Source organism: Falco cherrug, chromosome 6 (assembly GCF_023634085.1).
Source record: "Falco cherrug isolate bFalChe1 chromosome 6, bFalChe1.pri, whole genome shotgun sequence".
NCBI lineage: Eukaryota > Metazoa > Chordata > Aves > Falconiformes > Falconidae > Falco > Falco cherrug.
In genome coordinates this window covers 60,662,029-60,688,017 of record NC_073702.1, presented here as the reverse complement: position 1 = coordinate 60,688,017, position 25,989 = coordinate 60,662,029, and positions in this window count along the sequence as shown.

Below are 25,989 nucleotides of genomic sequence, written 5' to 3'. Positions count from 1 at the left end.
ACTAAAATTAATCGCCACACACGAGTGTTATTCAGCATGATAGATCGTGGTTTTAGTGCATCAACAACCTAGTGACACATCAAAGGAAAGAATTTAGGAGCAATCTGGAGGAGAATAAAGAAGGATTTTCTTGGATGATTCAGTAAATTCTTCCTAAGAGGGAAAAGCATAATAGGAAAAAAATGTGTTTGAAAATGGAAGTTATCCAATAGGCTGATTGGAATTAACTTCTTGCAGCTGAATATGAGATAATTATGAGGATTTAACTAAGTTGTGAAAAGCCTGTAGAGAGTAAATACTCGATGTACGTTCAGTAGATGGCAGAGCTGAGAAAGCAAGAGAGATTTGAGAACCAGGAGAATTTATCACCAAGCATGATTACTAATTAGGTATAGAATAAAAGCTACAGGAAAAGTCTGCAGTATTTGAACTTTGATAAGACCTTAGAGATGGAAGGTTTGCCTCTTCCTAATGAAGACATTATGGAGAGGGAAGCTGCAACATGTAGCAATGACATTAATGTCAGGACTAAAGGGTTTCACTTCAATGATGCTCTATTTATACCCAAGATAGAGTAGGATGGCAGAACCCATGGCTGTTGGGATATAATATAGTGATGAAGGTTTGCAGAAAAAGTGTCTCTGATAGCCATGTTAAGCTTGATATGAAACCAAACATTAGATCAGGTAGGCAAGATGACATTTAAAATTGCATAAGAGATTTACAGAATTAAGGTAGATCTTAGAACAGTCTACAGGAGTATGATAGTTACATATATGGTTGTAGATGAGATCCCTACAGTCATATCTAAAGTAAAAGGGAAAATGGAAAAGAACCCTCAAAATTTGGAAAAGACATAGATGAGATCTTCTAAAGGAAATACTGAATATGTGGGACATTATATGAAGAAATTACTTTTGGGGTCTCTGAAAAAATAAAAAAAAGTAATATGACTTTGAGTTCAAAACCAGAAGTTTTCAGTTTTGCTGGTGAAATAGAGTTACTTTTTACACTTTATTTTGTGTTTGCTCCTTGTGATCCAAATGAATGTTTTCTTTGGATAAATTTTTGACAGTTAAAAAAAGAAAGATGTTTACAAATGGAATCAGTTAAATGTGAAAGACTGACTGTTCCATGCTGAAATTATGACCCTTTCTGCAAATTATCAGCAAAAAATACTTGACACAAACCTACAAATATTTTTCCCAGCTCTAACTGAGGGCAAATCAAGGAAAACAGGGCCATATTAGGAGACCATACACTGTGAGAGTCTGGGGCATCAAGGAAGATGAAACAGTAGTACTGGTGCTGCAAACTGGATAATTTCTCTTTTTTTTACTAGGAGATGCATATATTAAAACATTCTCACAAACACCCAGCTGTCAGTGAATACATTGCTCTTCTGATGCTGTGAGGATTAACCATATTGACTGGTTAGAGACAGGCAAGGGGTTTTCAAAGGCAAGTTAGAATTTTGTTGTCATGAAAGACTGATTAATTAAGAATGTATTTATTTGCAAGTGTCTACTATGTTTGACAAAACCATTATATTCTGGGTGGAATTTCTGCTTGAACCAATGACTGATTGATCTCCAAATTATCAGCTGCTTCATGGCCCAAGCACTGACCTGGAACATGAGTGGCCCAAACTCAAATTCTTTCCCAAACTTTAAAAAAAAAAAAAAAAAAAAAAAAGGGGTGTGTTGATAGGATTTAAACCTCCTTTCCCAAACCAGAATGTCTTCACTGCCAAGCCGTCTAGATTCTTTTGGGGGTTTAATGTCTAATTTCTAGCTTCAAAAAATCTCATAAAAGTCTTTATTTCTATGACAAATTATTTTAATCTGTTTTAATCTAAAAGTTAGTTTGCCCAACTTGATAAATAGTGTTAAACCTGTAAGCTGCAGAGCAATGGAAGCTTAAGTATCCTAGGTATTAATAAGATAAGATGTTTTATTTACATGGTTCTGTACACTAAATATTATCTACTTTACACTTTTACTGTAAAGAACACGTGGTAAGAAAGACTGAAAGGAGGAAATTTTGAAATTTAAACTAATGACTGCATCTGAAAATTATCAGCTTATATCAGCATAATGTATGTGTTGGAAGAACACCAGCTGTATGCAAATTCCTGGGTTGTTTTCATTTTCTTGTTCAAAATGGCTTGTGATTTTTGGTTTCATTTGTAGTGTTCATGGAAGAATGTAAATGTTGCAGTACTACAAGGATCCAGAGGCATCGCATTCAGTCAGTAACTGCTATGATGATTGAGCCAACATGCTTTTTGCCCATGCGTTTCCACATGCTTTACAAAGAATGTGCTATTTATATTTTATAGATGAAGGAACTGAAGGATAGGTTAAACAACTCCTCCAAAATCTCATAATGAGTCAGAGGCAGAGACTGAAAGAGAGTCTAGGCTTAATTATTTCTTATTTACCCCTTTATTCACTGGACCATAATCTTGCCTTCAAATTCCTAATCCCTTTGTAAGTAACTGATGAGGTGGCTGTTTTGCTAGTTTGGACAGCTGGCTGGCGTGTGTTATTTGAGTGAAACTGCATTTTCCATACTCAAGTGATTAATAATGTAGTGTCTTACTGGGTGGGTGTTTAAAGTTTCTATAACCAACAAAAGTGAGAAGAGAGCCAAGAAAACAATTAAATCCTTAAACTGAGACAGTGAAAATTTTAATTCTTAATAGCTCTCCCTCAAATCCTTTTTTAATTTAACTTTTATTGAAATATTTCAATAGAAGAGATTAAAAACTCCCAGGGGAAATACTCAATGGAAACAAAAAAGTACACATCCCCATAGAAAGCAATAGGATTAGAGGAATTTTTTGCCTAGTTCCTCTGTTCACCTCTTCTCTTGTAAAAGTGCATTTTATATACATTTATTTAACCTCTTGAAAACTGCTGCTAATTTGTTTCGGTGTCATTCTCTGGACAGCCAATGGTTTAAGAATCTTTAAAAGTAGTTACTCCAATATGTTTGGCTAAGACATGAATGGTAAATCTTTGTCTAGTTGTGCTAAAATTCTCTTGTTTTACTGACATCGTCCCTGCTTTTAAATTGAAAAGGGTACAGATTTGGGCATAAGACTTACCTGTAAAACTGATAGACAGTCCCTTACAGCTTTTGGCCCTGGCTGAGTACCACTGGTCAGACCAGCTCTAGGGCAGAGCTCTCACTCAGCACTTTCAACATTGCTACATGTTTGGAAACTGCATGTTTAATAATATTGACCTTGGCAATCTGGGTTTGTGTTCCTTTGGGCTAGGCACTGAATCCTGGCACTGGCTGGTTTGCTAGTATTGATGTAGCCATATATTGCGTTACCCTGAGAACAACCAGAGCGTAACAAGGATGCAAACAGTGGAGCTAGCCTGGAAAAAGCATGTAGGAAATAATACAGAAAGCCACCACCTTAGAAGAATTTGAATTTTGGTTACTTAATGCATTATTGATACTGTCGAAACAAAAATAAGCAGTGAGTTTTGAACAATAAACTCTCAGCTAAAAGCACCCATTGCTCTAAAGATAGTCAATAGGTAAACCCAAGCTTTAAAGGAAATGAAAGGCAAAAGCCTATTCCCAAGCAAGAGTCTATGTGGTAACTCACAACTGATGGGAAATATGTTATCAGTGTAATCTGTTTTTATATTGTCTTCACAAGAAGTGCAGCAGGCCACACACCTGGAGCTGATTTTATTGATAATACATGTAGTGACGTCAACAGAAGATTCAGAAAGGCACTGCGTTCAGACTCAGCATCACAAAATATTGCAAAGCTGCTGCCTTTGCAGTGTTCTCAGTAAAACAGGAAATAAATTCAAAATTACATGAGAAGCAGAAAATAAATTTGAAAATGAAAAGATTATATATGATACAGAAAGATACAGAATGCTGTTTTAAATGCAGGAGCTGGAGGGGGACCTGCTTTTCAGCCTAGTCATGAGCTGTTTTACAGGATGAAGAATGTTCTGAGGAAGTGGTCTCTAGAGATGCTGGTCAGATAATAACGAGCATTCATGGACATTTTTGAAAATCAGGCTTCTTTTCAATTTGTGTTCAGAGTTTCTCAATAACAAACACAAGCACACATATAAATTATACTAAAACTATGTGGTATGTAGTTAGGTACCAAATACATATTAGCATTCTTGGAATATAAAGACTTGGGACATAAAGGTCCATTTACATTTTTATTGTCTTTTTTTTTGTTAATTTCCTTCAAGCCTGGAAGAATCAGGAACCCAAAATTTACACTTAAAACACCTCCAAACAACATACTATCAAAGCCTTTTGCAGGTTTTGAGCCAAACGGTGTGAATCAACTTAACTCTGCTGGAGTCAGCTTTCTGTACAAGCTGCTGATAACAAGTGGTTAATAAGGAACAGAGATTTCAGAATGGAATTCTAGGAACATTGAATCCTAGCCTCCTCAACTATAGGCACTCTCAGAGCAGAATTTTGGACAAAAGAGCTCCCTAGAATGTTTGTTCTGCGCATTTCACTCCACTAAATTACTCTCTTTTTTCAAATTTGAAACTTGGCATCAATAGCAAAATGCTCAGTGTTTCAGGGGGATGTCAAAGGGAGAAATCAAGGCTGTACTCAACGTTGTAGGATGCTTTGATATCAAGAGATTTAGAAGGTGAAGTCTTCAGCTGTTTGCATAAAGCAGGTCATACCCTTTGATACCAAGTTGGCTCTCCATTTTTCCAGAAAGATTGTCTTTTGCTTACCCTTCCAAAGAAAGATTAACTTTGTAGGCGACCAGGGTCTGGACCATTTTTAACTTCTTCCCTTCCCCTTCACCCTCTAAAGACCTACCTCTCCCAAAAGAGAAAACATGAGTTACTCTTGAATGTTAGTAGTGAGACCTGCACTTTTTTGCAGAAGTAGCATCCACTGTTATTCCTGTTACCTCAGGAATGCTGCATCTCTGTAATATTGTTTTCACTATTCTCACTCATCCTTTTAATCAAGATGTAAACTACAGAACTGATAGCTGAGGTTCTTTAAAAGCAAAGCAAACACCCAAACCAAGGCAGTGAAATGTTTCAAGCACTGCTGCTGAAACCTTTGAAGGAGAATTTGCTTCATGCCTTGGAATAAATATGCCTGCACTCCGATCCTGACAGGTCATTTGGTAATTTTTTCCCCCCATCTGTATATATTTGCAGAATCAGTGGGTCTTGTTTTTCTTTTCCAAATGATGATAGAACAAATCTAAAAGCTATCCTTTTCAGAGTAGACTCACCCTTCTGTGTCTTTCAGAAAAGATATATTTACTGTATTTTCTTGCTTTTACTAATTTCCAAACTGAAGTTAAAGATATACCTTTCCCACTGAATCTTTGTTGTCTCCCTATGTCTTACTTAAATTTGGCTTTCTACTTGGATATATAAATAGCCCCTGGTTACCTAAGGGTTATCAGTGCTTCATTGATATTAAAACATGTTTTAACCAACCTCAGCAGTGCAGCATTTAAAAATAAATACATGAAATCAAATGAAAGAATGGATTATTGACCAGCTGCACATTCATCCTGCAAGGCCGAATCAAACAGGAATCATTTATCACTTCAGTTTGATGAGTTTACCCATGTCTTTAGATGAAAGTACAAAAATTAACTCCATGAGCTAAAACTGTACAGTCCCCCAGAAATGTCATCCATTGCATTCATCTGACAATTAATCTGGGAATATTTGAATAATAGTAATTGTCTAGATTTTATAGTTAGCATTATGATTTGTTTTGAAGGTAATGTGAATTGCTGCTCTTATAGGAGTGAAAAAGAGTTGTATACGTTGAAGGTTTAACTTAATTCTTGTATGTTATGTGCAAATATCTACGAATATTCCCAGCTTCTATCTTGGAAAAAGGGGATGTAGAACAGAAAAGACAATGTTATTTAATCTAACTTGCTGCTATTACTGGACAAATCTGTTGAGCTCCATCTTATACTTAAGGTGTTTTCCCTCTCTGCTGTCACTGGAAGAGCCTTCTAGAGATCCGTTCCTCTGATGAATAGAAACATTCTTCTCATATCTGGTTGAAATGTATCCATGGTCATATAAAGATAACCATTTGCTTTCACATCAACATTTTCTCTAGGTTTGAATAGTCCCTTTTCTCTGCCTTCTGTTTACCCTTTGATGTATTAATAGAGAGCTTTAATATCCACTCTCAGCCTTCACTTCTCTGGGTGTATGAGCTAGTCTTCTTCTAAAATCAGCTCTCTGCTTCCTTGATCATCTTGGAAATCTTTCCCTGTAACTGTTCCAATTTGCATTAATTTCTATTGGCCCTGAGAGATGAGGGTTGTGCACAGTATTCAGAATAAGGTTTTACTGGGGCCGTATGAAGGAGGCTGACACTTAGAAACATTTCTGTTGCTGCATTATCTACCCCCGTCTAGTTCCTGTCCTCTTTTAAAATAGGAACATATTGGCTGATACTACTTTTCAAAAACATGAGCCCAAATACTGATGATATGTCTGTGGTGGTTAGAGGGGCAGAAGAGGTTTAAATTATCTTTTGTTAAAAACAGCACTGTGCTCCTCTTCAGTAAATTGCTTTCATGGGTGCAAGAATATATTTACCAACAGGAATTTATTGTGGATACATGGAAAATTCTGTAAATGAATTTCATATTCTCTCTTTTTGTCATTACAGAAGCTGTTGTAGTGAGAGAAGCATCCACAATCCAGACTGCTGAGTTCTGGACTAATAGTTTTAGTTTAATATATGACAGGGAAAGAACTAAAGCAAAAACTTCTGAGTTTCTCCAAATTGCAGTGACATCTGTGTCAGTACAAAGAAGAAGTAACGCATAAATAAATGAATACTATCAGCATATGGTGACACCTCCTAGATCTGTTTTGGCATGAGAGTTAAAGCAAAGGAGGCTGAAGAAATGTTCAAGTTAACTGTGTTTCAAACAAGCTCAGCAGGTAACCACTTTCTGGGTTTGTTTCATGACTTTCTGAGGTTTGTGGAAGCCATTTTCCTTGTATCTAGTGAAGACCATCAGGTGAGGCTCCTGGTTATTATTATCATGCTATTTCCTTTTCACTCTTATGAAAAATGTTTTCTCTTTATAGGACAGAGTGGTCTGTGACCTACCTCTCTGGCAGGCTGCCCCCTCGCCGACCTACAGGAAGAGATGAATGTATATATAAAATATATGTTGGAATGGTTTAATTCAACTGCCTTTAAATCTGAGCACTCCCAGGTTAAACCTAAGGCTTTCTCTGCAAAGAGGATTCCCTAGGCAGTTCAACAGAACCTAGTTCCAGCAGCCTTCAGGACATGGAAGTAAAGATTAAAAAACAGTTTTTCCCAGCTGAATGAAATCCCTGCAAAGCTCTGGGTCAGGAGAGTATGCATAAGCGGCCCATCCTTTACAACAGGGCCATTACCTATGTGCCAGATACTGCCTTTGCCATGGAGATCTCCTGGTTCTGTGTTGTTAGCATCCCTTGGAGACATATTTTTAGCCTGTAGCCCATCAGGCACTGATTTATAGTCTGATGCTGGAAAAAGTCCTGGCATCATTGCTGCTGTCTGGAGCCTTGCTTAACCACATTTGAAGAAATGCCTTGATCTTTTTTCATGTTTCATCTCTTCAGACTTCCTCTTGGGTCCAACTTTCCAGAGCAGTCCCTCCTTCATCTGGGTATCACAAGGAATACGCAATCCTTGTCTGTAGCTGCTTTTGTGCTGTCATCCCCTTATGAGGTCTCTCCCATCAGCAGGCAGAAACACAGGCACGTCTGACCTTCTTGCCTCTTACCTCACCAAACTCCTGACTCCAAAGTGGAGCTGCTACTTTGCCAAAGATTAACTGACTCAACTGGTTTTTGTTTTCACAGTAGATCTGGTGAATTCTGAACAAAAGAAAACCTTTTATTAGCTTTCCTTCCTTTCTACCCTTGAAATGACTGGACCTAAATCTATAAAGATCCTGTAATTGGATAAGTGTCAAAGGTCTACTGAATCTTTTTTGAGATTCCACTGGCAATTCTGAGATTAAGCAAAAGTTAACCAACTCTTATGGCAGTTCACATTTAAACAACTACTGCCTACATTCCCCTTAGTAATCCATCATTTCAGACAAGAGTTGGGGTATTTTTAGGCTCCCAGTGCCTCAGGGGAGGCATTTATCTAGTGGGAGCTTTATCAAGGTGGTCAGGTATCAATAATTTTTATAGGAAACCCTAGGTCTTAGGCTGGCCAAGCTGCCTTGCAGTGCTTCTTTGCTGAGGTGTTTTATTCTGTGATAAAGGAACATATATCTGAGAAATGAAAAATCAAACAAAAATCAAACTGTGCCCTGAGATAACATGATGGGAGGAGAAAAGGAAGAGAATTCATACTGCCAAACTTCAGAAATTGAAATGAGGTGCAGGAGTTAAATTCATCACACCAGGCTCCTTGTACAGTCCACGTGGTGTAGATGTGCTAGCCTGTCTCCTCTGAATGTAGTGGCACTGAAGATTAGAATCTGCAGTTCAACACCTAAAATTATGATGGCTCCTTTGCACCTCTGTCCCTTTTACTAGGCAGATATGTTTTCCAAAGGCAGGGAGTCTGCCTTTGATGCAAAGCTGTGTTAACTTTGCCTGAAAGAAGGTGACCACAAGGAACCAAGGTATTAACTGTAGATGGATCATGGTAGGAGCAGACATGTTATTTTAATGAAAACTAAAATATATGGTGTTTAGTAGGCCAGCCAACTTGGGTAAAGATTAAAAGTTTCACAATAGGTAGGAGATACCTGTTTCTATACAGACAAAAGATGCATCAGTAACAATCTATACAGTTGTATAAACATTATAGAAGCAAAACTTAGATAGCTTTCCTTGTTCTATTAATTTTCAACTTAGTTTATGTGTTCATTTGTAGGCACACAAGATATGCTCTCTTAGAAGTTTCTCCAGGTCATTCATGATGCTTAGGGGTTGAATCACATTTGTGTTTCATAAATAGACCTTGGAATTAAGTGCCCAGAACCCTTTGAGATGTGCATAGTCCATCCTTCTCCAAGGCTTCAATGCTTTGCATAGCCACTTACATTCTACAAAATAGGTGTAGCAGATCAGACCATAATGATTGTTTGCACTCATTTTGCTCTGATCAGGTGACTAATGTGAGGTGTGAGGCAGCAGGGAAAAATCAAAACAGCAGCATGCTAACAGTAGGGTCAGAGGTTTGTTACATGGATGGTGAGCCATGAGCATCATGAGCATCTTCTGTAAATGGATTTCTGGCTTCTGAAAGGTTTCCAAGGTTTCCTGTTCCCTTGTACACTGACTGACAGGTTGCATTTCAGGTGAGGAGGCAGTCATGCACTTCGGAAACCATTCTGAAATATCTACTTTGCTGTTTTTAAGATTACTGTATGTCAATGTCACAGAGCTGTACAATAGATGGAGAGAAATAATTTATCCTAAAACTCTAGAGAAACTTCTGTACTACCATTGTCACACACAAAATATGCATTTTTCATTATATATTAATGTGATAAAGATGTCATGAACTGCCATCTAAACCCATGAAGATTAAGGAAAAAAAGAAAAGTGGTACGTTGCAATTTAGTAGTTACTGACTCCGCCATCTGACATATAACCAAGCCAGGGAGCTTCTTTAAAGAATTCACCTTTGTAGTATGCTTTTTTAAACTTTTTTTTTTTTTTTTTTTTTTTTTACTGCTGTCTCCTTGTATTGTACCTTTTGAAAGACTAGCTTCTAGTGCTGTTTTTCTGGATTTGTTCCACAGTTCACATGGTATATGAGGCACCTGCCTGGCTTAATTTAGTTAAAAAAAAAAAAAAAAAAAAAGCATGTAAAATACTTAGATTTGTATGCTGGCAGCTGTCACAAGAGAAAGAAAACAAATGTTATTTTTATTAGTAGGCAGCTTGCTCTTCCAGTGCAGTGGTTCACACTTTCTGGTGTGGCTGCTGGCTGCTGTCAGCCCTCCCAGCAGTGATTCAGAATCTCTTCGTCACAGAGCAGTGGTGGGCTGGGGATTTCTGCTGGCTGGTTCACCAGAGCCAAAGGGTTATATTTGGCTAAAAGCAAACCACTTTGAAATATCAGAAATGTAGAATGATGAAGAGAAGCTGAGCAGTGCTTTTTCAATTAATCAGAATTCAGAAGCAAAGATGGGTGATACAGTCATGCTGTGTGTAATGTCTCAGTCAAAAGCTTGATCCACTGGCTGTAAATTGGGACAAAATTTGACCTGCTATGTTTTCAAAGCAGTATTTTCTTCGATTTCATAAACAAACAAACAAAATCTTTGTTTCTAAAAATCTTGCAACTTTGTTAGTTTATAATGAATCTGGATGGTGAAGGCAATCTTAAAGAAAAAAAATTGCATTGCTACTTACCTGTGGCTAGACTGGTTTGGAGCTGAAGAACTGATTTTTCATTTGGATTCAGTAGATGTGCAGTCAGAATTCATCTAGTCGGTCTTGCCTTTTCTTAGGGGAGGCAGGAAGACTCAGATTTTAGCAGCTTTGGAGAAAATGGAAATAAATGCTTCCCATTTAAATATTGGTTATGTGAATGAAAGAGATATAAAGGCTCTTACTAAGATTTTTCATTTTAACTAAGATTTTTAACATAAAATCTTATTTTAACTAAGATGTTATGCAGCATAGTAACAAAAGAAAATAAATTCTGGAAGAAAAATCTGGAGAAAATGAAGGTCCATGGAGCCTAATTTCTGTTCACACTCAAGCAGTGCTTAAGACAACCAAAAGTTCTGGTACTAGGCAAAATCTGAAGGATACATATAAGCTTGGTTTCTCCTATATACTTACAAATAACTGGAAAGACTCTCAGCTGAGTGATTTATGGGCATAGAACAATGGTAAGCACAGGTGTTTCTGTGGTTTCAATGGGCTAAGCATAACGCTGTGTGTGTCAGCTCTGAGATTCTGTTTGGCTTCATGGTCTGTTGGTCTGGATGTTGGCAACGAGGTCCAGAATCCAGAAATGCAGTATTTGATGAACTTTTGCACTTAAGACCAGCTTTTAAACATTGGTATTTTATGTAGGATAGAGTATACCTGCTTCAGATTTACAGTAAGTAGTTTATGAATCAGGATTGACTCGTGTGTTTTCTAGTAAACTGCATTGATTTTAAACATAAATAAAAATGATTGCTTTAAGCATAGTTCAGTGACTTCCTTAAAGTTTTATTTTCTTAATCTAGGAAACATCTGGATGTTTAGTTACTGTATGGATGTAGTTTGCCTTCCCAATCCTATTGACTGTTTCCTATTATGCATAATAGATCTAAAGATACAGTGAGATGAACATAAAATTATTGAAAAATCACTCTGTTTATCTCAACTGTGTCCAGAAAGAAGGTTTCACATTCTGAAGTTTATGAATGATGCTAAAAAAAATCTGCAAATGCCAAAGGAATCTCTAGAAACAGCATCAGCCTTGATAATGACTTCCTATTTTGCTTTGCTTGTACAGCTGTATCAAAAAAATAGTTCCTTCTAGTGTTGCTTCAATAGTAATTCAGGTATTGTAATAAATGGCAATAAAGCTGTAGGCAGATGGTTTGCAACCTTTAGCAGATATTCGACAAGAGAGATCTTTGGAGAGAAATGGATTGAAATATGTGTTAGTACCATGATCTTAAGCCCAAGATGAATCCTATGATTTCCATAACCTTGCTTTTAAGAATTTTAAATGGGATTGTGTCAAATATATAACCAGCCTTAGCTCCTTTAAACATAAAACTAAATTTACTAGAATTTGAGTAGGGTATCTTATCTCTAGTGAAATATTTTTATCATAGTTTTATCTTTGTTATCTGTTTTTCTTTCCTTCTTTCTGTATTTATAAAGCAAAGCATGAAGGGGAGCAAAACATGTTTTCAAAAGTCTGAGTTCATATTTTAGGGGTTTCTAGATAGCAAGCAGGCATAGGTGGATTAGGTGAAAACAGCACCAAAGCGCAGAAAGAAAGCCTGTGAGGTGTTTGTGTACAGTTTTTATCTACATGCTCAGAGAAAGCTAATTAACATGCTTACAACAAAAAAAACCAAACAAGAAAGAAAAAAGGAAAAAGATAAATAGGCTGGAGATTATTTTAAAGGCTATCAGAGGTCTTCTAAATGAAGTAATACTTTAAATTTCCTCCTTATATGTTTTAGATAGTTAAGCTCCTACCCATAAATCCCAACCTAAGAATGTTTTAAGGTGGCTTGCCTGATTAGACCAAAATATCCACGGTGCTTGAATTTGGAGCCAACAGCTTCAGGGGCGTAATAAGACAGAGAAATAAGCTTTTAATTATACAGGCTTAATTGTATTTTCCTCTCATCATTAACAGTTATTTAAATATCGCTTTGGAAATGGTCTATGTAAAATAAAGAATGAACTCCGATGCATCTCCCTTAAATCTGTATATGACATGCATACAGTATCATGGAAGGTATTAATGACTTCTAATGCCATCAGTATGACATTTTGACTATTGCGCTGTTAGTTCCTCTGCATTGTGTACAAATAATGATCATACTGTAGTCTTGCAATCATTGCTTCCGTATTTTTGTGTGTGTGTGTGTGATTTAACCTGCATCACTAAGGAACGAAGTCTGTTTAACTATATTTTTATTATCCTTGTTTAAGATGACTTTATGAGTTTCCCTGGTGCCTGCTGGAAGTTCTTTGTTGCTCTCATTCAAGAGCATTATTTTAAGTCATAATGTCCTACAATATCCAGGTGAATATATTGCCATGTAAACAGCACACACATTTATTTCTTTTCCTTAGTAGACTTTAATTTGACATTTCTCCTGAAATTTGACATTTCTGATTCAGTGAAACAGAGCTAGATAGAGTAGATAGGGGAAAAAATGTGTTACAACTCCAGAGTGGCTTGTATTATATTGATACAGAGTTCATCTGTAACAGAAAAGAATCCATTTCCTTCGCTTATTTCCTATGAGTTGGTATGAAGATGTACTTGACTGATATCTTAACATTTAATACACACTGTTGCTGAACTTGCAGTTTATAATTCAAAGTTCTGTAATTTCCTCAGCTTTATTATGAATGATTTATGGTGCATTCTGTTAAAGTGAACATTGATAGCATCTGGTAGTCCTTTCAGAACAAAAGAACGTAATATTTCTGTTAAAAGTAGATGGAAATAATAAGAAGACAATATTTGCACCAAATGAAACCAAATTTTGTTATTTATGTATAAAGGTTTTTTATGTCTCAAATATATTGAAATACAAGTACTGTATAGAGTAGAAATGATAATATGTTAGAAGTTATAGACTTGACTATATTTCTAAAAGACAGTGTATCTTACAGACGCAGTTAGTATGCATCAACTAACATTTTTATGGGGAATCCTGAAGGGTGTTACCACAAAATAAATACAATCTCAGAAAAAACATATTATCTCAGAATTACAGAGATATTTATTACACACGTCAGTTACAAGTGGGTTTTCTGGAGCCTTCAAAGCAAATAAATGAATCAGTGTCAGTGAACAGAATGTTAAAAGAGAAGAATGCTGAATTTCATTTTTAAGTCTGCTTTAGAAGATGAAAATGGCCTCAGGTATGATTGTAGGCTGTGCTTGGAGCTTACATAATTTGCACAGGATGCTGTTATGAGAATAAGGATGGCAGACAGAAAATGTTCTTTGTATACTATTGAAGTGATGGAACTAAACACTGAAATAGTTAGGTGACTATTTCTTGGGAATAGCGGGAAATATATGGTGGAAAATACACTCCTGAACACCTAGTACCCCTGTCCCTCAAACCACTTCCTATGTGCAAGATCAGTAAAGTACACTAAGAAGGTTTCTCTTTCTGGAATTGGTGAATACGGAACATTGCCTAGTTTTTGAAGGAAACAAAGCTTATTTATTTTCATGTATATTTATATATATGGATATACTTATATACTATATCTGTGTGTGACTGTACACGTGCATGTCTGTAATTTTCTTTACAATTTTTAAAGCCACTTACTAATGTAATTCACAGTTGCCATGTGAGAGCCAAATACATCATTATCTCTGCAGGTTCTGTGACACTAGGTGACCAGGGAGAAGCCAGACATTATAAATGTTCTGATAAAAAGCAAGGCTCCTTAAAAGCGCCTTAGATTTTTAAGAGGGTTTTTTTTTTTTTTTTAATGTAGGTAGTAGGAGGGCTACTTCAGCATAGTGTTTTCATCTTTCTTTATCCTTTTATCTTTTAATGTAAGGAATACAATCTCAAAACTTTAGAAAAGGAGATCTGTGTTCAACAGTCATCTGTCAAGATCATACAGATCACACATGTAAGTAGACGTGAGTAACATAAATACATTCCCTCCCCTTCATCAGTGACAGTTCACTTGTATTCCTTCAGACTGACTCTGACCTCAGTTTATTAAATTCTAAATTAATTCTTACCAGTGCTGATTAAATGATGTTTTTTGGGCATTCCTGACACGGGCATCAAAGTTTGAGTTTAATCATCAAGGTTTGGTTATAATCTAGTGCTGGCAGAATAGCAGTTTTGATTCACTATTTTTGCCTTAGTCTCTATGGTAAAGTGTGGTGACAACAGATTCTTTAAGACTTATTCTTTAATGATTAATTTCTTAGATTTCACATCCATTTCTAGCAGAACTATTGTTAAGATATCTAATTCTTATGTAAACATTGTCCAATTTTCCTATCTCATTTTCACTAACTTTCTGTATATATAGCTTATTTCAGATCCTTTTTCCAGATATTCTCTATTGCCAACTGACAGATAATGAAATTCAATATGCCAGTTCAGAGCTTTTGCCGCAATCCAATTTTGGATGACTCCTTTGAAAAAGTATGTGGCATGGGATCTTGTCAGTGTGGTTGAATTTGGAAACTTCTGTGAGTCTGTGACAATTTATGTATGCTGCTAACTGTCACAATTGTGTATTTTTTTCAAATTCAGCTTAAGCAGCATATAAATAATAAGAACTGCAGTTTGGAATAGCAGTTTGAGAGCTTCTTGGCATGTCTAGTAATAAAATAGACTACTGTGAAGTGTAAACTACATACAAGGACAAAGATTGAATACCGCTATTGTTTCATCCTATGTCCCCTGACCTGCAAAGTACTCAGAACAAAAAGCCCATCTTTGCCTTTTATTCAGAAACCTTCTTGGGAGGCCCTTTCCCTCACCTTCATCTCTCAGTTAGTTACTTATTTTTACTGCTATGGTCCTCTGGTATATGAAGGAATCTTACAACTATTATTGCATAACTTATATTTCTGCAAAAGTAGATCTGCTCTGAAATGAGTATCTTCTCTTCAGAAATCTTTGTGTGTAACACTTGAATTTAGCAGACTTATGGTAATATTTCACTAAAAAAGATAACAAGATAAATTTTGATACCATATGACAAATGCTGAGAAATCATATCTATTATTTAATTCAGGCTATTTTAGACATGTGAGTTGGGCATCATGCAAAGGTCTGAAATTAGGAACGGTACTATCTGAGACCAAGCATCTAAATTAGATGTTTAAAAAGTGCAAATACCACTAATTAGGCAGTAGTGCCAAAAGGTCATCTGGGAATCATAAACCAAAGAGGACTTAACATTCTGCCATTGTCACATGTAGATATGTTAAAGTATATATATATGGGAATATAGCCTCAGAGTGAGCTATGTAATCATTTTAACTCTGTTCTGCAATTGTAAGCATTAGGCATCATACAGCATGCATTCAGATATTCAAAGGTGTGGACCAGCTGGAGAGAAACTGATGGAGGGAATGAGAGTGTGTGGAAGTCAAAGGACCATGATTCTGGGGGAAAGAGTAAAAGATAACATTATCTGACTTGAAGAAAAGACTAAGGTCACAAGTGAAGACCTGTAAGAGGAAAAGAATACATTCTTTTCTGTATTTCTGATGGATTGTAATAATAATGAGCTTACACAGTAGCACTGGAAAATTCATTTCCCTAACATAAATGAATTACATTGCCTTTGGGGCTGTGTGGTCTTTATTAGTGCACATCTTTTATGATCAGTCTATAAACCAAAAATACGTCAAGTTTGACGTAAGTAGTTTGGGCAGGGAGCTAAACAGATGACTTCTTGTGTGCTAGTCTGATCCTATGAATCTCCAAAAGCCACCCATTTTTTAAACAAAACTAAGAAATACTGAGTTATATACAAAGACCACGTGTGACAGAATGATTTTTTTCGGCTGTGTTTCTCTCTCTTTGACTTTTTACTTTTGATTTAGAAGATTTTTTTATTTGTTTACTTCTGCTGTTTTTCAGCAAGGACTGGAAAATGGCGCTTGGGTCAAGAGCAGAGAAAGTTGCAACAAAATTAGTCTTTCAAAGGATGTTTACCTGAAACTTTGAGGTTAGCGGTTCCTAGTTCCTCACAGTGACCTGCTTATGTGATATCACATACGTAGCACCATTTCTGTAATGTTATAAATGGGGAAAATTCACCAGAACCAGCTACAGAAATAACTTGCTTGTGAGGAAAGTGAAATAAGAGTCAGGAAGATAAAAATAAGGTTTTGGTTTGCAGCACTATGTAAGTTTTTTGTGCTTATTACAGTATTTGAGATGTTAGCACGAACTAGTCACAATACAGAGGTGACAAGACCCAGTCACAGACTGTTTTCTAACCTGTGCTCTTTCTCACTAAGCACTTACAATGGATGGACCAGGTGCTGCAATTGTAATGAATTTTGGATTACTTCTGAATATGGGCAGCTTTGAAAATCTGTTGGTATGGCATAAAATACACAAATTGTTGTCTATAAAATGAGTTTACTTGGGGATCTTTATTGTTACCTTCCATGAACAGCTGGATTTTGCCCCTTTTTCATGATTCTTATACCTCTGTTAGTGGTTTGTTCAAATCAAGACTCAGTTCAGGTATGTTTTTCTTGTTACCCTTATTACAATCCTAGTGATATTGATGATTATTTCAACCAAAGAAGATATAGATCTTCTTATTTTTTTTGCTATGTAAATGTTAGCATATGTTATTCAGGAAAAAAAGGCATTTTATCTGGTAACAGTAAGAAATTTCTATTATTTTTTTCTATTAATCTCTTTGTAGGGAGGGAGAATAGGAAAGCAATTCCCTTAATTCAAAGCCTTAAAAAAAAAGGTTTCTAGTTTCTTGGTGCTTTACTTCCAGAGAACCTTGCTGCATTTGTAGCTGTCTATGGCTTGGAAAAGACATTTAGGACTATGTGTAATTTGTTTTGGTGTTTTGTTTTGTTTGGTTTTTTTTTTTAGTTGTTTTTTTGTATTTCCAGAGAGCCTGGTGTGCTGTAGTTAATCCAGTCTCAAGTTATATTCTATGCTGGTTTAGCGCTCTTCAGGCAAAAGAAAGAAAAATCCATCATTCTTAAATGTGTTGGACAGCAAGAGGGTAGAGAATTCACCATGACAAAAAGTAGAACTTTCTTTTTGTAGCTGCCACTCTGAATAATGAACTAGTAAAAAGCATGACACATGCAGTAAGGAGTTACTGCTTTTTGCATTCAGAGAGGTGACCACTCTTCATGCTTTAATAGTTTATATACCTGTACATCCTTTTGGTGTTACAGTTGCAGACGTATTTGTTAATACATGAGAATTCAGGGGAAAGGTAGTTCCCTAGATTAGTAATTTTATGAGCGTAGGAACTGACAGACTTCATTGGGCTGGAGTTTGTCTTCCATGTCCTGCTGCTGTCAAAAAAAGCTGACTAAAAAATGTTTTGGAAAGTGAAAGAACTCCTTGGTGTCAGGGTAGGATAACTTGTAGTCTTGTTCATCATTGATCTGTGTTTTTTAGGTGGCTTGACAATTGACTTAAGCCTGGGAACACTGAGCTTCATATCTTTTGCAAAAATAAAGATGTTTTCCAACAGCTTTGATTACTTGGACTATTCTTGTTGCCTATATGAAATGTAGAAGTTGAATATATGTCTATATAAAATATAGGTGTTCCTTGAATCTTTCTAAATTTTTTATGTCCATAAATTCTTGTGTAAATTATCTTCAAAATGTTCAATTGTAGAAAAGATTTAAATTGGTTTTGAATTAGCTTCATTTTTATTTTATTGAATATCCTATGTTACTGTGAGATGAAACACTAAACTCTTCCCCACGTTACTCATTTTGATAAATATTACTGTTTCTTTGTCGTACTTCATCCTACAGTAGAGGCCTACAAGCCTTTTTAGTCTCTCTTCATCAGATTGTGTCCAGGTGGATAATTCTTACTATCCTTCCTTGAATCCTACCTAATTTTTCATTGCCCTGTTTGGAATAGGCTACATGTTAATACAGATGAAATTACATTTTTGATTTATAGAAACAGTATTGTAACATTTTCAAAAGTATTTTTCCCTAGTCCTTAGACAACACCTTGTTTTCCTGATTTGACTTTAACTGCAAATTTACTAAAGAGCTTGTTTTCCTGATTTGACTTTAACTGCAAATTTACTAAAGAGCTTAATTTTTCATAGTGACAATTAAGTCCCCTTTCTAAACTGATTCTGGTAATTCGGAATCTTTACAGTTTGTATGAATGCAAACAAACTTGGTTTTAAAAGGAATTGTCATTCTGAATAGCCAGGTTAGACCTTGACCTTTTAAATAATAATAATAAAAAAATAAAATAGGTGTTGAATTCTGCCATCACTGTTATATAAATCTTGCAGTACTCTAGTAGATACATGGCATAGCTGTGCAAAATTCTATTATTTTGTTTGCTTCTTTCTTTATTTTACAATTCAGAATTTAACTTCCCAGTGAGTGGTATGAGCTCTGCATTTATGAAAATAATATCATTTTTCTTGAGAACACATTTCCCAATAGTTTGGAAATACACTAGAAATTGAGCTTCCATTCCAGCCAGCTCTCACTGACAATGATACAACAAGTGTCTTGAAAATTGTAGCAGCCAGAATTTTTTTGGTAATCAAGAAACATAGAGAAAAGAATAACCAGATTTTTTGGTCCCCCTTGTGTAACGTGGGGCACTCTAAACCACACAAAAAATTACAACATTTAACCGTCTATAAATACTGTGAAAAGTTGAGTTTGAAGGACTAATCTGGATCTTGCCTAAGTTGTCATCTGACTTAAGTCTGTTTCCCTGACTAGATAGGCATGATTCAGGCATGTAAAAAGCAAGGTGTAGCTCCCTGTGAAATAATGTCCCTGAAAGAGACTGTAAGGGCGTTTATTTTTATTTTAAACGCATGTGAAACCATGGAGACATTACTGCATCGTTAACGATGGCAAGAGGGTGATGACAATCCTCTGTTATTTCATGTTTGTCTAATGTGCTCCTTTGGGAACCTTTAGAGATTTGACATTTTCCCTTGTTCCTATAGCAATTGTACAAACACCCTAAAACCAATGCAATAGGTTGCAAAGATGACCTTCCAAACTTTATAATCTCTTTTTTGAAAGGAGTTAGGAATAGTACTTAGAGATCTTAATCTGCTGTATTTTCTTTTAAATGGCTACCACCTTAGTCACTTCAAAGGAATTATTCAACATCATTATTTTAAAAATTAAACATTTAATAATACAGGTTTTTTTCATTTTTCTTCTCCTTAATATCCTTTTTTACATTTGCTTTTTTTAATAATCACTGTGGAGACCCAGTAATACTCACAAGTGGAATCAAAGCTGAAAAGCTTATGCTTGCTGAGGAAACCAGCATGTCTGCCCAACAGGGTCATGGGCAATTACGTGGGCTCAGAGTGATTTTTTAAGAAAAAAAATTTGGGTTTTTTTTTTTTTTTTTTTTTGAGAAGGGACTATTTGTGTCTTAGAGCAATATTAATTACACCTTTTCTGGGAAGTGTCACAGAACATGAAACCTATTATTAATTTATTTAAAGAATGTGAAACCTAAAGATGTGACACTGTGAACTTAATTTCAAGATCATTCCATGTCTGCCCTGAACATTTATATCTACTGTAAGGTTGTGCCCTAGCTGTTCTCTCTGCTGAGTGATGTGACCATGCAGCTGCAGGGATGTGGCCTGAAGTGACTGGAGATGTCGTGCTGCAGTGGGAGGGATGGGAGGAGGTAGAGACAGACTCCTCAGCATTCTTTAGTGGAGAGTGGAAATCCTCTAGGATTTCAGTGGACACAGACAACATGGTGTAAATAATAAAACCAACAACTTCAGCCAAGTTATAAGATGTAATAAAATTACGCTGAAACTTGACAGTTCATGTTGTCTCTGCATAAGTGCTTTATACCATCTAAAGCCCATGCAAGTTATGCTGTTTTTAGAGGGTCTGTGGCTACTAGAAGTGGCAATAGTTGCCATTTGCTATGAAATGAGCTGTAAAAATATGAAGGAGTTTTACTGAATAGAGGGTAAGATGCAGAATTCGGTTAGAAGCCTTGGAGTTGCTGTGGCATTGCTTGCTTTCTTCCCCTGCCCTCTTCTTCCTCTTGCTTTGAGGAATCATTCTTTTCAGGAATGATTCTGGACTATTTAAGTAGTAAGCTCTATTAAAAGAATAAGGGTATAATAATAATTAAAAAGTAGATTAAAGAGAATGAGAAACTGAGAAAATGAAAAAGTTCAAGATGCGAAAGATTAAACCAGACCCAGAAGAAAGAAGGTAGGGATAGAGAAGACAATTGTGGCTATTACAGAATATATGATCCCTTTCCACTTCCAGAAGAAGGGAAAGAAGTGAAGGTAGTAAAAGACTTTTCCTTCAACTATTTAACCTGCTTATTTTTTAAAAGCTGTTTTTTAAAAGTCTATGAGTAAGTTTTAAACAAAAAAAGTTGAGAAAGCCATGTATATTGCATTTTATTTCCATTCCCCCCCCCCCCCCAAATAAAGCAACTAATACCAAGGTTATAATAAAACTCTTATTTCAGCAGTTAGATTTGCATAAAATATATCACCAATTGAAATTATTACTTAAATATTTTCACAATATCAAAATTCAAGTTAATTGTTAATTATTTGTATTCTATACTTAAATAGTTTATTTTAAATGAGATCCATGAATAACGGAAATTGTACTGCAATTTTATGCTAGAATGGATATAAATGGCTATGAGTATCTTAATTGCTTGAAATTATTCTTGAATTTGTTTTGAATTTAGCAAATATTTCCATTAAGTGATGTCCCCCTTTTTGTCTAGTAGATTAGGTGTTTAAATCCTTCTCTCATTGGACCTTTCCCAAGTGTCATGCTACAGATTATGCATGACTGAAGGGGTAGGTGCATTTATTTTGGTGCTGGTTTGCTTCATAAGAGATATTTAAATACGCATTCAATTAATGAGATATGGTTGAACCGCTTTGTAGAGAAGTGAGCAATCTCAATTTGAATTCATCGTTGCTGTTGCTGCTCCAGACTACATCCTAAGCACTCTCTTGTAGGGTTTTGATGGTTGTGTGGTTCTCAGAACTGTCTGTTGATGCTGCTCTGTTTCATAATGTGCTTCATATTCATGGATCAGGGACTAGGAACAGGAGTGTACTGCATTGCTGCAGCCACTGGATTATAATGTCATTCCTTTCTCAGTGAATATTTAAGTATCTTGTACAAAGGTGGAACATACTCAGCATGAGTGAGACATTTGGAACTGCCCCCCTGCCCCACCCCTGCCCATGCTTGATGATGTGGATTCAGTCCTTTCAAAGAAGGGAAGAAATACAGACTGGGTTTTCAGCAAAACAAACTGAATCAAGTGCCTAAATCAGCCAAACCTAACAGCCTAAATTAAATGCTCTGTTGGCCATTACCAGCTCAAAAGTTTTGTGGACAGTGCCCATGATCTCCCCATTTCTATCGCTTTCTTTTTCTATAGATGCAGTAAATAGTCAAGTTCTGCTCCACATTTTCTTTGCCCACTTTCTATTCATGATCCAAATTAAAAAAAAAAAAAAAAAAGAAGCATTTGCTGAGCTGTAATCTTGGCCAAGTAAGTACTTGCTGCTCTTGGTGTGCTTATTACAATTATTTGTTATTGTTGCTATTGTTTGCTGAAAAATTATGAATGACCTAAAGCTCTGATGTACAGGTTTTCTACAAGTGCATAAATGTGTTCAGGAATGCTGTAATGGGGAAGATAATCTGCAAGGAAGTGGGTTTGAATTTAAGTGCAGTTGAAGCAAATAGAGATCAGGTGAACTGGAGGTTGTGAATAAAACAAAAGGAGGGAACTGGCAAGAAATGGTTATTTATTTATGCAAATTACAGTTCTGCTATTTTGTACAGTACCTGGATCTCCTTGTTATTTCCCATGGCAGAGACTAAATTTGGCTTTTTTTTTCCTTCTGTTCTCAATTCCATCTTCTTCTTTTCATCTTTGTATTTTGCTTATGAAGCTTTATATCCTCATAGCTTGAAAGGCTTTCATATTATTCTGTTTACCTGTGAAATAGGTTTCTGTGGGCTTATTTGAAAAGCCAGCTCCTTCTGTAACTACAATAGCATAGCAATGATCTCCTTTAGGTGGAATTTATGGTATTCAAATACTTTTGTAATTTTTTAACCACCCTTTATAGTCAGATTATGGCAGAATTCCTGTTAATGCCTTTGTATTAGCTGTTGAACTTGTTTCAGTCAGCTGTACTTTGTTTATCCCTGTAATTGCAGCCTTTCTTTAATAACCTCATTGTTTTGGTGCTTTGTCCTTGTGACAGACTTACTCTTCTCTTGAATTTCTGAAATATTAATGACTGCTGTTTGTCTGAAGCAATCTGTGCAGGATGTCATGTTGTCAGCGTTGTCACAAAGACATTACTAAAGTTTAGATCCTTCATGCCATTAGTATTATATATGATGTAAACAATAGACTTAGGTTCTACTGCTGCTAGTTTGTAGGTGTGACTGTCCCATGCTTATTTAAAGTTATCTCCAGTAGCCAGCACTCAAAAGATTGGTAACTGAGGCCTTTCATTTCATTTTAGATGTGTTTTGTTTTAGCCAGGTTGGTAGGTAGTGGCTGAATACTCTCTGACATCAAGTCTGTCTTCTCATTCATTACCTGCTGAAGTGTTTATCCAACACATTTTTTGTTCATGAAATTGTTTCCAGAGAATTTCACCTTATGTAGAAACCTAAAAAAAACCCCAAGAAAATCATGTGAATGGCCATGATGGGTTCAAGAATGAATTTGAAGAGCCTTAAAAAAACAGTGTTCAACCTATCGATAGAATTTCATTTAGTGTCTGTTGATTTCCACTAAGTTTTGTCTTTGCAAATTAAGTTCTGCTACCAGATCTATTTTCTCATTTCTCTTCGCATGGAACATGCCAATACATGCATTGGTACAAGAGGTTTTTAATCTCAATTCCACTGAGTTTAAAAAATGGCTTTGTTTTGCTACATTGGGCAAAAGCTGCATCTGAGTTTCTTTTTTCTTTGCGAACTAGTGTGTTGTGGTTTATGTAGTGTATATAGGCTGTGTAACACAGCAGAGCTAATGTTGCTGTAGAAAGATAAGATCTTAAATATCTTGCCTTTTGCGATGCCTGCCATGCCAGCTATAATATGCCATTAACATTCTTCAGTTTATCCCCTTGATGCCATTGGTGATCTTCACTTCTCATGTCAAGTCTCTGAAAACTATTCAGGTCATGACCCAGATCTTTTGGTTTGCCCTGGAAAACATCCAGCATGCTTTTGGGAATTGTAGAAACAGCAGTCCTAGATTGTACACCTAATACGGGTTAAGTTTAGCATCAGTAACAGATCCACCATCTATTTCATCAAGGTCTGATTGTTTTCATAGGTAGCTGCTTCTCATTCCACGTCACAGACTTCTGCTGTTCTATGCTTTTTTATTCTACACAGACTTTTTACTACCTTCATCATCTTAGAGGGTGAGTATCTAGCATCTGTTATTTTTCATTCTTTCTTCCACTATTTTTTTTGTGGGGTGAATATCATATGAGGTATAGTATATTCCTTGGGTAAAGGTTTTATTAATTTATATGTAGTTGTTTATAGATACACACATGTATATATACAGAAAATATGTAGTTCATTATTCTTTCCTTGTTCATGGTAGTGTTGACAAAGGGATCACCCCCCTCAAAACTCCGTAGCATTAGGAGAAGGAAGAAAGACAAATTCTAAAAGGAGAATAAGATGGAGCTTCTTACTGCCCATCAGAACTTTTGCCCTGTTCTAAATCTCTTCTTTACATATGACTGCGCTTTTCAGTTCTGAAAAATGAAATTCAAGTTGTTTTATCCCCTAAAATACATTCAGCAATGAGGACTATGCATGAATCAGAGGTTTTAGCAACTCTGTTCAAAGGTCACCCCTGCCTGCCTTTTTTATATGTTGCATCAGTTAGTTAAGATGGAGACAGTCCTGATGTGACTCTTTGGACTGAGTTACCACATCTGCTCCTCATTACTTCAAAGTCTTTGTTACGCTTAAGTAGTTGAGACCTTAACCCTTCCAGAGGATGCTGCAAAATGGTTTTCTTGCTACCAGTGATGGTGAGGGACCTTTGTGGGATCACAGCCTGGGCTTATGACTCTGTTTTTCTGCTTTTAGTTCTATCCTTCTCTTCAGTCTGAATGGAGTGGGTAATGGCTATTGTAGCCATTCAACAGATGGTTGATTTATTGCATTGTGTTTGCAGTTCTTGAATAACATAAATTCTTTTTCTGGAAACGTCCTGTATTGATAGAAATATTTATATCTGCTGCTGGTTAATACTTTTGAGAAGGTGTGGTTCAGCTAGTGTGTAGTCAAGGAAGAGTTGCTTTGAGGTAGTCAGCAATGAATATGAACATGAGACTTTTGAATTGCCAGTTGTCAGCAAGAAGGGCACTAAATAAGTCTGATTCCCCTTGTTCAGGTTTTTCTTCTCCCTGGGGCATGCCCAACCATCAGGGTGCTATTTATCACTCTCCATTTTACTGGCTATGCTAGATAAAGCAGCTACAACAGCAGCTGGGGAAGATTTAGATTTCAAAATGGGGAGAATGACAAATGTCTAGAGATAGTAAAGCAGAAATCAAACATGTGACAATAAGTGTATAAAGTACTTGAAGCTGGTGCTGCTGTGTGACAGCAATCTCCTTTGGACAAGCAAATTGTTACCAAAGTTGCAGCAGTAGTAATCCTCACGCTTTCACATGCAGAAGGGCTTTTTTTTCCATGACTGAGCTGCTGTTTTAACACACATAATGAGAAGGAAGAGGGCAACCAGCAAGGGTCTGTCCATATAATTGATTTCAGTTAGATCCCAGCATCAGGCTTCTGTAAGTCCATGAAAGCTATAATTAGGATTTATAAAAAAGATTCTTTTTGTGGTTTTGCTTTCTTTGGGGATGTTTTGGACTGACATTTTGGCTGCATTTCCTCCACTGTATTTTATACAGGTCTACACATTCTGAGACAATGATACAGATAGCTGCTGTGAGACTGCAATGTGTACATTGGTGATATATCTTACTATGGTAAATCACTAGCTCTTACAATAGGTTACAATTTTCTGCAGTGGGAATTAAGAATTAAACAATGCCGTTGCTCTTCTGAGAATCAGACTGGTTTATCAGTGCCAATTGCTGAATCAAGCCAACTAGCCAAGTGCTAGCAAATTATCCTTGGAAGTTGTTATGCTATCACTTTGTCAAGCCTGGCAGAGAAGTCATTTATTTAGCCATGGGTATGGTAGCAACTTATATTTAATTTCTTTTCTGTGCTATGCAGACCTCTTACAACCCAAATTCTCTGGTGATGTTCTCTAAAATGTGCAAAAGTAGCATGGACTCTTGATTAGATTCCACTGGCCTAAGGACAAAAAGAACCTATTGCTTTTCCCTGTAGCATGCTTCCCTCTTTACTCATGCATGGCTTTTGCTATTCCAGCAACCTTTGGGACATTAAATGCACCATGATCTTGGCATTTCTTATTTCAAATGCTGTAGGTGTAGGGTGTTTTTTATTTGTAGT